This window comes from Sinocyclocheilus rhinocerous, unplaced genomic scaffold (genome assembly GCF_001515625.1).
Source record: "Sinocyclocheilus rhinocerous isolate Xijiao unplaced genomic scaffold, SAMN03320098_v1.1 scaffold4384, whole genome shotgun sequence".
Taxonomy (NCBI): Eukaryota; Metazoa; Chordata; class Actinopteri; order Cypriniformes; family Cyprinidae; genus Sinocyclocheilus; species Sinocyclocheilus rhinocerous.
The window spans coordinates 10186-23922 of NW_015664182.1; positions in this window are offsets into that span (position 1 = coordinate 10186).

The window sequence follows — 13737 nt, forward strand, 5'->3', positions numbered from 1 at the left end:
TTTTAGCTTAGTGTTGTTAGTTTGCTATATTGCAAAAGTGCAGCATGCTAATTATAAATTGCATAATGATTAATAGATTTTGTGCCCAATTATAAAGCGTTGTCTGCTTCTCACAAACAGTTTTGATATTTCAGGAAACTTGAAGACCTCAGTGATGAACTGCAACAAAGCATTGAGAAACTCAACTCAGGATTCAACGGATTCAAGTTCTTTGATGATGTCTTTCAGGTTCTTTATTTGATCTGTGAGAGTTTTATGATTTCTGTGCACAAGAACACTACGAAGGCAGTTTGCTAGGAGCATCAATAGGAGCAGCAGGAGGAATTGCATTGCTGGGTATAGCTTTGGCCCCATTTACATTTGGTGCTTCTATAGCTATTACTGGTGCCGCTGGTGTTACTGCTATGGGTGTTGGAGTAACTGGAGGAGTAATAGGTGCAGCGTACAACATCACTAACATGTACAAGCAGAAAAACCTGCGTCAGACTATTGAGAAAATCATTAATGATTTCCAGAGCACAATCGACCCAATGATTGAGCATCTGAATACAATTTCTGAAACCATAGAAAATCTTCAGAAAGTGGAGAACATGTATTCTCTTCAAAATAAGGCAATACTGACGAGTGTTAAAGCTCTGAAAACCACTTCAAGCATAAGTAAACTTTTATTTGTGCTTCGAACTACTAAAATTGGGAAAGTGTTCGCAAGAGCTGCCAAAACACTTCAAGTGGTTGGGAGACTATCTACGTCAATTTCAACTCTATTTTTTTTCCCTTGATGTTTACACCATTTATTGTAATTCAACCGAGCTCTCTGAAATGAATTCAGAAAAAGAGAGAAAAGCAGAAGAAATCAAATCAGAAACTTTGAAATTTATTCGTCAAATGAGAGAAACAGCTGCTAAATTTCAGGAGACTCTGGACGAAATTAAATGTGCTAGAGACGCTATTAACAGAGCATTACAAATCAGTCAAGAAAATAATTTTTGAAATGACTGAACTGCTCTGTTTAGTGTTGTCAATTTATCAGCACACTTTACATTTACATTTATTCATTTAACAGACGCTTTTATCCAAAGCGACTTACAGTGCATTCAGGCTATACATTTTTTTTTTTTTAATCAGTTTAAAGTTTTTACTTTAAACTGAAATCTTGAATATGTTTTGTCAATAATCTTGCAATATATGTGATTATTAAATACTGTAGTCTTAATCCTCTGAAGTCTTTTTTCTTGTTTTTCTGGTTCTGTATGACCTTGGATAAACTCTATTTGCAAACAGTCTTTGTAAATGAACCACTTGCACTGGAGTTTAGATCTTTTTATTTCTTCTTAAATTCTATGGGCATCCATTTTATTTGCTCTTTTTGTTGTGTATGTTACTGTTTTGTGATGTAAAGACCAAAATAGCTATTGCAAAATAAATGGACATCTGATCTCACCAACATATTCACCAAATTGCGTGATCTTTTATAGGAAGGTATTCGTTAAAATAAACTGAAGCTAAAATAAACCAATTTTGTTTAAAGGTGGGGTAAGCGATTTCTGGTAGCCAATGTTGACATTTGATATCACCAAAACAAACACGCCCCTACCCCAACTCCTTGAGTTCTCTCCAGCGCTGGAAAGTTGATCGGATATTTACACGAGTCCTACTTCTTGCCTTAAGCCTTCTTTTGTTCCGCAGACGTTTTCCTTTTTTGTTTTTTATCCGCCATCTCTATCTTTCTGTCGCTCTTCCATTTTCAAATGCTTGCATTTTCAGGTCCCCAAAATGGTGTTGTCGTGTAAATGAACAGCCAAAACACATAAAATGTTTTGTTTAAACAGCCCCTTAATGACTTCTTAATCTTCAGTTGATTTCATCTAAGGCATTGGCTGGAAGTCAGTTGTAGTTCTTGGGTTTCTCTTGTTCATTGTTCCTTCACCAATTCTGTAATAGCAGGTGCTCATCATTAATGCTCGATCATCACTCGACTGATCACTTAATAATTAACCTTTTTAATTAACTAGTTAACTTTTTTAACACTTACATAACTACTGAGTGTTAATTTAAGGCTGTGTACTAGCTTTCCCTATCTGATGGTAATCTATTCCACAATTTTGGAGCATAATTTGCAAAGGCAGCATCACTGATTTTCTATCATCTATAGCTGGGAGAACCTGCAGTATTAGATGATATTAAAGTTCTTGATAGTGTATAATAAACAAGAGAACTGGCAATATATAATTAGGTCCTTGCCCATTACGGGCTTTATATGTAATGAGGAGGAATTATCCACCTTTTTCCCCCGAGTAAACGATGAGCACCGCCATTACAAATTCTAACTTCCGATTGGATGCTCTTCAGTTCCGGTCTCCATAGGAACCCATTCTATGAGCGCCCATCTGTTTTCAATATAGCTGACTTTGGCAGCCTTGTGTCATCTACACACTCTAAAAGATGAAGAACTGACAAAAGACGGTCATTTTAAAGTGATGGCGCTATGGATCCATATGCTTTTTTAAACCATTTTAATAGGTTTAACATAAGATTATCAGCTCATTTGACTAGAAACACTGGTGACTGGAAATGTAAAGCATCCTTTTAGTTACGAGTCAGGCACAACTTTCGTATTCAGGAAAAAGATGGAGAGGAATCCAGTGCAAAGCAACTATACTGGTGTTATATGTTCTCCTTTTTAGTTCTAGTTAATAACTGAGCTGGCAAAGTTTGGATAAGCTGAAGTCTATCAAATTGATTGTTTTGGGGAGATGCAGTAAAAAGTGCATTACACTAGTCAAGTCTACTTGAGATACAAGCATGGACTAGTTTTTCTGCATCTTTCTGCTCTAAAAAAAAAAGTCAAACATGGGAGTCAAAAGTTAAATCTGGGTCAAAAATGACAGAGACTTGTCAAACCTCAGTCAATTTGACCAAATTCTTAAACAACATTGCTCTTTTAGTCTTAGGGTCAACTAATAGACTAATAGGATATTTAGGATAGTTTTATGTTTGTTCAACTTTATAAAGTTGTTACTCATGAAATTATTTACTGCCATAATGCAGGTAGTGATCAAATGAATAGCTACAGTATCATTTAACAGTGTTCGTGCTGTCAAATGGTTGCTAGTGTTACATATTCTCCCAGTCTAGGGTTGGGAGAGGGGGTAACAGGGTAAAATTAACCAAAAAGAGAAACAAATAGAAAACATCCCTTCAGACCTCTGCCCCAGAAATGAGAAAACCCCTTGTTGTGGAAAATAATTTTGTTTTATTTGTTTTAATAACACGACATAAGAAAAATGGAAGCAATTAACCCTCAGGAGAGGGTCTTAGCCAAAACAACAAACAAAAAGGTTACTAACTGTCAGGAGGAGAACTAAATGACCTAAACAGGTAAAAGAAATAAACAACATAAGCTTCCCTCTACTCTCTTGCTAACCAAAAACAGGGGTGAACATATTTAAAAGAAAATGTGGCACCCTCTCCCTAGAGCTTCCCACGAGGCTAAAAGAATTAGAAGGATAAATGACCTAAACAGGTAAAGGAAATAAACAACATAAGCTTCCCTCTACTCTCTTGCTAACCAAAAACAGGGGTGAACATATTTAAAAGAAAATGTGGCACCCTCTCCCTAGAGCTTCCCACGAGGCTAAAAGAATTAGAAGGATTAACATGATAAATAGACACACTGCCTTTTAATACCGACACATTTTAAAAGGAAAGAAAATAATCACAATAATTGATTGTCCAAAACACATCTTAATAGCACGTGACACCCTCTCCCTATGAGGCTAAAAGAATTAGAAGGATTAACAAGATAAATAGACACAATGCCTTTTAATGCAGACACATTTTAAAAGGAAAGAAAATAATCACAATAATTGATCAACCAAAACACATCTTAATAGCAGGTTTAAACATGGCCTTATTTAAAGTCCATTTCAAGGCTGTTTACTGTCAGCAAACAGCACCCTCTGAACACTATTTGTACATGTGTTTGTACATAATTTTTTTTTCACTCCTTGTTTTCTTTGCAATAGTTTTTTGTTAATTATATAGTACATTGGATCCAGAAGTAGAGAAAAAATCATGACAGTTCTCTTCACAGTGCAGGTTGAATTACATTACACTATGGTAACATGTATAACAAAATACAACCCAGATCAAGTGGTTTATTTGTGAAGAGTTACTCCAAAGACCTACAGAATAAAAAAAACAAGAACAATCAAAACAATGATCAATATAATTAGAGCATTATAGTTGCCTCTGTGCTTTTGTCTAACCAGGACAGAAGTGCCGTTTTTCAACTCTTGATTAAACTCTATGATAGCAGTGTCTCTAGCGTCTTTCATTTCATTTAGAGTCTTCTGAAAATGAGCAGCTGTTTCTCTCATCTGATGAATGAATTTCAAAGCATCTGATTTTTTATTTTTAGCATTTCTTTTGTCTGCTGATTGATTCATTTCAGAGATCTCCATTGAATTTTTAACAATGGAGTAAACATCAACAGCAACAAACAGAGCTGAGATTACACCACCGACCGCCGCTGCTGAACGGAGAGCTTTTGCTGTTTGTGCTGACACACGGACAATTCTGACGTTCTCTGAAGACAAACGCATGTATTTGGCAAACTTTGATGTCAAATTAATATTTCTGATAGTGTCTGAAGATGAACGAATTTTGTTGACCGCACCTGAACAGACCTGGACGGCTGTGGTAGCCTGTTTGGTGCAAAAAACAGCATTGTCAAACTGTTTAGCCGCTTCACTCTTTTGGGGCATTTCAGCTTTAGGAAGTCCTGAAATGGCTGAAACACCTCTCACTTTATCTACTCCTCCCTGCATCATCCTTGTTGGTATATAATAATTCATATCCTGCTGCACCAGCTGTTGAATGTCTTCTGTGCTGTTAATTATTGTACTCAGAATCTCAAACATTGCGTTTATTGTGTTCTGGAAATCACTGGTGATTTTCTCAATATTCTCTCGTAGGCGTTTCTGCTTGGTGTTATTAATGCTCTTGCATATTGTACCTGTTGCTCCTCCAGCTACTCCAACAACACTACCAACAGCAGTAAGAACTAAAGAAACACCTAATGTGACCGGGGCCAAAGCCAGACCCACTATAGATGTGATTCCTCCAGCTGCTCCCATTGTTGCTCCTGTCAAACTGCCCACTGTGGTGTTCTTGTGCATGGATTCCAGTTCATCAGTGATGGTAGTGAGCTTCTCTATTTGACCAGTGAGTGACTGATGCTTTCTGTCAAAATCTAAGTTCAATTTGTTTATCTTTGTTTTGAAGTCATCAAAAATGTGAAGCTTCCTGGAATATTAGAGAGTATTTTAAATTTGTGCATTTTATAAATTGCCAGTGTTATCAGTCAACTAGGGATCGGGTCAACTGAGGACATGCATGCCCTTACAGGCAATTAATTTTACTTGGATTCCCATGTGGCAACACATTTTTTGAATGTTATTTTCCAGAAATACAAATCAAACATGCTCGTAATCATTAGTGGAATATCGTTAATAAACTGTTTTGTTTTCTCTGTTCTCATGTATTTGACACAGTTTAAGCATGAGTATAGTTTGGAGGAGTCATGTTTAGAATATCACATGCAGTGATTCTGTCATTGTCTAACATCTGCTGGAAAGCCAATTTTTTTACATGTACGCGCATGTCCCCACTGATCCATAACACCGGGATTACCACAGAGAGAACATGTTCTGATAAAGTACACTGTGTGACTACATTTTAACTTCTAAAAGTAATACTTGTCATAATACAAATATAAATTACATATTACACATTTATAAAGCTGAAGTTTAGAGCAAGAAATGCTTACCGTTTCCATGTCTCCTCTAGTGGATCCCCACAAGTGTCAAACCCTGATTTGAAGTGGTCCATCACTGACAGACAGATATATTTCTGCTCGAGTCTCTGATCAAAGTGAAAATTAATTAACTCATCCATGAGCAAGCAGTATGAATATTGCTCTTAGAAGTATTTACTACGTGATTAAGAAAAACTCGTATAAAAAATTATATAGGAAATATTGCATGCATAGCAACTTATCTTAAATAATGTGCTTTTTTTTCCAAACAGAAAAGAAACAGGCTTACCTTAGGTTTAAGCGTATCCACTGAATTCACTTTGTTTTCCAGTTGACATGATTATGAAAAGGGAGAAAGGCAAGGTGGGTGTCAAATAGTTTCATAAAATGCTGTTGTTAGTAAATAGTTTACTGCAGTTAAGCAATATTACTTGCTATCATGCAGGTTACCTATAAATAAAATTGTGCATTCAAAAATTTGTCCCCTCAGTTTATAAACCGTTCTTACAAATTCACAAACTGTTCCCTCAGTTTAACAAATCGTGCCCATGGATTAATAAACTGTACCAGTGAATTTCCAATCCATGCGCTAAGATTTGTAAACTGTACCTTCGGTTTTTCAATCCGTACCCACAAATTCATAATCCAAGTGCACGCTTTCGCAATCCGTTCCCACAGGTTTATAAACTGTACTCACTGATTTGTGGCTCCGCCCTCATTTTAGAAGAACAGCAAGCTCTTATGGTAGGCTACGTGTTAACGAATCCTATTGTATGTTGTTTTATTGTAAGTTATTAAGTGGAATACATCAAATTGTCTTAACTGCATGCTCACATCACATCACATCACAGGCTTTCATAGCCGAATGGTAAGGTACAGTTTCAGCTGTATTTCTACTTGAGCCTGGTATGGCATGGCACAATTACAAACGGAATTCACATCGCCGCTCAGGATTGGTCACTTGTCTGCTGCCTGGCTGCCAGTTTCTCCGTAGCTTGCTAAATGCGCTGTTTGAGCGATGTGAACCGTGATTAATAGAATAAAAATAAATATCATGTCATCCTTCATAATGCGTTTGTTATATCTCATATTGTCTATAAAATATTGCGTATTGCGTATTATGTAACATCAGAAATGAAAGGAAAATGGTGTAAAAAGTTAATGTATTTATTCCTGTGATTAGGATGTACCACATGTCAAAAAAGATAAACATCTATTCTGCAGTGCCACAAACATATAAAACATCAAAATAATTTTGTTATTGCAAGCACTTAATATACTAATGTTATGCTAATGTTGAGGATTTATGGAGGCGCAGTTTTCTGTCCATTAACTGCACATGGAAAATCTGCGTGATCCGCAGATGATTAAATGGCTTTCTTTAAAAAACGCTTTTTTGATGGCCATTTTTTCTGCAAAATGTGTCAGTGAATTACTCTCTGTGGCTCCGCAGTGTTTACAGTAGGGCCCAGAAGATTCTAAAGTGACGTTGTGGCCAAATCCGGCTTTTTTGCCCAAGATACTGTCCAGTAACTATGTTAACACACCAGTGATATTACCAGCGTTTCATTCGGTAGACCTCGAGATGCGTCATGAGTAGAGCCCGACTGATATGTTTTTTTTGGGGGCTGATGACAATACCGATATTAGGGAGTAAAGAAAAAGTCAGATATCGAAATATCGGCTGATATTCTTTATGTGTATATTATAGTATTTTTTATTTATTTATTTATTTTCACAAATTCTGTGTTGTGTATTTTCTGGTAATCAAATGAACATGCAGAACATGAGGATTCGTATTTAAATAGTCTTTTTCCAGTCTAATATTCACAGACACTAGTCTATATCGCGATTTGATTTAATTGTACTGACCTGTTTTTTAGTTATTCATCAGAAATATGACAGATTCTGTGAAATTCCGCGTTATACAGTAAATTCCGTTTTAATGACTGGATTCCGTGCTTCTGTCCGCATTTTCTGCATCGTGGAAATCATAGGGCCCTACTAATGTAGCAAACGAATATGATAAGCTCACTGTGAGAGCAAAATACGGGGACATTGTTTATTTACTTTATAGCATTGAGTCTCACCAACTAGGTTACAACGTAGTGTAAATCACCATTCAACAGACTCAAGCCACCACCACACTGCCATCTGGACTGCAGAAAGATACTAACTTTTCAATCTGCTCCGTTACTAATTCTGACAAACTGGGATTTAGGAAATGTGATGTGACCGGTGTGATAAGCATGAGTTCTGGGAGTCCACAGCGTTGACTCATTAAGGCCGGCGACAAACAGGTGTTCAGCTTCTCAAATTCATTATTGGCATTCAATAATGACAAATCAATGGATCTTAAAGACAATTTCGCAAGGTTACAGTCTGCAGTGTCGTCTCCGGCCCCCCTTGAACACTGGGATTCGTCCTTCGCTTACGACGAGCCCAGAGAAACACAAAATTCTTTCCATGGAGATTCAGACGCTACTGGAAAAAGACGCAATAGCGGAAATAAATCCACCTGCCACAACACAGGGTTTTTTTCCCCGTGTACTTTATCATCCCAAAAAAAGATGGAGACGATCGCGCCCTAACACCACCGCTTCCTACGATTCCATTTCAAAGGGAAGACATTTAAATTCAAGGTGCTCCCCCTCTCCTTTGCTCCAAGGGTCTTTACGAAAGTCTTCCAGGCAGCCCTTGCTCCTTTACAACAAAAAGGCATTTGTGTGCTTCCATATAGCTAGACGACTGGCTTTTGTGCGCGGAGAACACGAGAAAACTAACCAACAATTTGCAACATCTTTTGGCTCATATTACAAAACTGGGCTTTACAATCAACGAGTCCAAATGTCAGCTTATTCCAGTACAATGCATTCAGTTTCTCGGAGTTCAGCTACATTCCTGCAACATGATGGCCTGTACCTAAAACCCTTTAAATGCTGGCTGATTGGAAGACATCTGTCAGTCAAAACTCAGAAGTACACGTTAGTGAGAGCAACAAACGCAGCGTGGCAATTGCTAAAACCTTGGCGCAGCATGAAATTTCTTCTGCAAGGGGTTCCTATGGAACCAATGCCTGCGAAGAGGGAGATTGTTACCACAGATGCCAGTCAACAAGGCTGTGGGGGGGGTGTCTGGAAGCAGATGAGTGTAAGGGGAACTTGGGGGAAAACGCTTCGGTTCCAGCACATCAATTACCTATTTGCGTTTCTAACACTAATTTATTTTTTAAGCCAATTGACTCACAAACATGTACTGATACGGTCAGACAACGTGTCCGTCGTATTCAACATAAACCACCAGGGTGGCACGAGATCACTAAAGCTTCTTCGGGCTGCGCACAAACTTTGGGTATGGGCCGACACCCATCTATCTTCTCTAAGAGCAGTACACATACCAGGGCACATGAACAAGGTAGCAGACGCGTAGTCACAGAATGTACCTCTGTCGGGAGAGTGGCAACTCCATCCAGAGGTAATTCAAATGATTTGGAACACGTATGGAGTGGCAGACATGGATCTGTTTGCGAACAGTTGCCGCAATGTACGAAATGGTTCTCGCTGAGCAAGGAGGTGGGCTCGCTAGGGCAGGATGCGATGACCCACAGTTGGCTGAGTGGTCTTCTAGATGCACACCGCTGCAGGTTCTTATTCTCCACAAGAAGACGAAAGAGGAAGTGATGACATGTAGAGGTGGTATTTATAGACAGACACGTCATTAAGCTCACGAGGTGATAGCTTTTACACTGAACAAAATTATTAACGCAACACTTTTGTTTTTGCCCCCATTTGTCATGAGCTGCACTCAAAGATCTAAGACTTTTTCTATGTACACAAAAGGCCTATTTCTCTCAAATATTGTTCACAAATCTGTCTAAATCTGTGTTAGTGAGCACTTCTCCTTTGCCGCGGTAATCCATCCACCTCACAGGTGTGGCATATCAAGATGCTGATTAGACAGCATGATTATTGCACAGGTGTGCCTTAGGCTGGCCACAATAAAAGGCCACTCGCCCATTGTTGTGCCATTCATCCACGACCATCACCTCATGTTGCAGCATGATAATGCACGACCCATGTTGCAAGGATCTGTACACAATTCCTGGAAGCTGAAAACATCCCAGTTCTTGCATGGCCAGCATACTCACCAGACATGTCACCCATTGAGCATGTTTAGGATGCTCTGGATCGGCGTATACGACAGCGTGTTCCAGTTCCTGCCAATATCCAGCAACTTCGCACAGCCATTGAAGAGGAGTGGACCAACATTCCACAGACCACAATCAACAACCTGATCAACTCTATACGAAGGAGATGTGTTGCACTGCGTGAGGCAAATGGTAGTCACACCAGATACTGACTGGTTTTCAGACCCCCCCGGACCCCCCAATACAGTAAAACAGTACATTTTAGAGTGGCCTTTTATTGTAGCCAGCCTAAGGCACACCTGTGCAATAATCATGCTGTCTAATCAGCATCTTGATATGCCACACCTGTGAGGTGGATGGATTATCTCGGCAAAGGAGAAGTGCTCACTAACACAGATTTAGACAGATTTGTGAACAATATTTGAGAGAAATAGGCCTTTTGTGTACATAGAAAAAGTCTTAGATCTTTGAGTTCAGCTCATAAAAAATGGGAGCAAATACAAAAGTGTTGCGTTTATAATTTTGTACAGTGTAGTTAATATCAGTAATATGCAGCATGCACGATACAAGGAAATGGTCATGTTCATTAAATCTAGCGTATGATTAAAACGATGAGTGGGCCCGGTGACGTTTTGCTTGACTCCAAAAGAGTTTATTAGGTCAGTAAACGCAAGTCCTAATGCATCATTTGTATTATCAACGTGAATGTTAAAATCTCCGACAATTAGCGCTTTATCAACAGTAACCAATAGGTCTGAGAGGAAATCTGCAAATTCTTTTAGGAAATCTGTATACGGCCCTGGTGGTCTATACACAGTAGCCAGAGCAAGAGATACAATAGATTTCTTTTGCATATCTGACAGTGTAACATTAAACAGAAGTGTTTCGAATGAGTTAAACCTGTATCCTCTCTTCTGAGTAACATTGAGAATATCACTATATATTGTTGCAACACCTCCGCCACGACCAGTCTGTCGGGGCTCATGCTTATAACAGCAGGCTCGTGGCAAAGCCGACACAAGGGATGACCAACAGCCTCTTTTGCAATAAGGCAATTTAGGTGGTATGGACTTGCTTCTTTCCAGCGCTCTGACGCTTTCTGCTGCCGAAAAGACCAGGATGACGCAGAGCTTCTTTGAGGCTCAGCAGAAGGATATGACGCCAAAATATCAGAAAGCCATATTTTTTCTGTAAAGAAAATACGAAATAAAGCTGTAAAACAAATTAGATGAGGACCAATTAAAAGTCAACTGATATTTCTTCAACTTCAACAAAATTTAGAATAAACACGCCATGATTCAGTATCAAACTAGCCTAAATCTTTACTAAATTGAGTTCTTAATCCATCTACTGGACTGGCAGTTTTGTCTAAGGGGATTTTCTTTAATTACTTTAATTACACAAGGACTGCTGGAGGAGTATGGTACAACCCGGTGTCCACCCAAAGGGGGCCGCCCTGCTTTGGACACTCCTCTGCAGTTAACAGCGAGGCATTTCCCTGCTAAAGTCCCGCAGACCAGCACCCAGGGCATCAGGACCAGGCGGCACTGCAAGGTCTGCCTCTCCAGCTCTCGGAAGAGTTTGAGGAGTGAAGCATGTTTTGAGGAGTACCACACTCTAACAAATTACTGAAAAAACAACAACAACACACGAATCAATATCAGCTCTAAGAATGCATGTAAATAATTATAATTCTCAATTTTTAAAATAACTTCAGGGAAAAATTATTTTACTCAAGTCATTCCTATAAAAATATTTGCACTGATATTGGGCCTCATTCATGAAACACGAGCAGAACAAATTTTTGTGTAAATCGTTCAGAAAAGTCGTTCTGACGTAAATTGTTCGAATTCATGAAAATGTTAGTTGGTATGAAAGAAATTTACACCTGCTCCCTACCACGTGTAAATGGTGCATAAAACATTCAAACGTTCTGTATTCTTTTAGACAAACTGATGACACTGCATTTTTATGCACTATGTATTATAATGATATTTAACGAGTTCCTTTGCCCTGTCTTTTTTTCGTTTTTTACTCTAACTTTGGGTAAAACGCAGAGCTCTTCACTGTCCCTTTTACACAGCCATCCAATCACAGTGGAGGAGGGGCGGGACAAACACTACATTGACCAACCATCAGAGCACCAGAGCATTATGTCAGCTGCTAAAAACGCTCTGGTGGACACACGTTCATTTATTAATTAATTGTTAGGCATATAGCCTATTAGTCTCTTATGCATTTATGCTATATAGTTATGCTGTAGTTCTGCTGATTGTTTTAGAACTAGAAATCTCTGGCATTGTGCTGCATGATAAAACTGTACATTTTAGAGTGGCCTTTTATTGTGGTCAGCCTAAGGCACACCTGTGCAATAGTCATGCTGTCTAATCAGAATCTTGATATGCCACACCTGTCAGATGGATGGATTATCTTGGCAAAGGAGAAGTGCTCACTAACACAGATTTAGACAGATTTGTGAACAATATTTGAGAGAAATAGGCCTTTTGTGTACATAGAAAAAGTCTTAGATCTTTGAGTTCAGCTCATGAAAAATGGGGGCAAAAACAAAAGTGTTGCGTTTATTATTTTGTTCAGTGTATATTAGGTTCTCGTCAAGGAGTAAGACAAGAAGATATTCCACTCAGTTATGCCCTCTGGAGGTCTGCAGCCAAGGAAATATAACTCAAAAACACACTATAGAGCACTATCAAGAGCATGCCAAACCAACAGGTGACGCAGCAGAAGCCTGAAAAAAGGTTATTACTGGTTTCGGTAGAGATAACAGCGCATGCTCAGATGTCATAAGCCAAAATCTCCAGTTTCACTCTCTATATTATAACACTGCAACCAGATTTTTTTTAAATCTTCACCCTAGCAGAAGTTTTCAAAAAAGGTTCAGTTTCAGTGACCTGATGCTGCGTTTGCATGTGGATGAACGGCCAAACCGCTTAGAAGAAGCTGCGGTTTTGAAAATACCCACGCTCGTGTGGACAGGGCCTCAGTGTACATATGTGACCATACTACAGGATGTTAAAAGTAACTCTGAAGCAGTGTTACAGTTAATTAGGTACTTAAATGATTAATTGACACCTGATGATAACGAGCAGAATCACTGGAGGAAAGAGAAACACAAGAACTATGACTTCAATTGCAGTTTTCAGATTCATACAAGCTTAATTAAAAACACATCACAAAACAATTTAAATTTGTTGAGTTCTAAAATCTAATTAAAAATATTTATTTTTTTTCACTTCGGTGCATCACTATTACTAAATTAAAGGGGTTATATGATGCTTTTTTAAAGATCATTATTTTGTGTATTTGGTGTAACAGAATATGTTGACATGCTTTAATGTTCAAAAAACACATTATTTTTCAAATACTGTACATTATTATATCCTCTATGCCCCGCCTCTCTCAAACGCTTAGTTTTCTACAAAGTCCCTCCTTCCGACAAGCACAGTCTGCTCTGATTGGCCAGCTAACCCAGTGCATTGTGATTGGCCGAAAACCGCAAGCACTTGTCTGAAATGTAACGCCCCTTACCATAATCGCGAGCGTCAGCTTTCAAAGTAAATATCAAGACAGTTAATAATGTCGTTAGTTTTACCATCAGTTCAAGCCCGAAAGGGCAACAGAGTCGCGTGACAGACACAGTGATGAAGCTGGTATGCGTTTGCAGTACACAAGCCACGGTTAAGACAGCTGACTCCACTCTGATGTGCCCCTGTCTCTCTCTCTCTCTCGCGCGCGCACGCACGCACGCACGCAC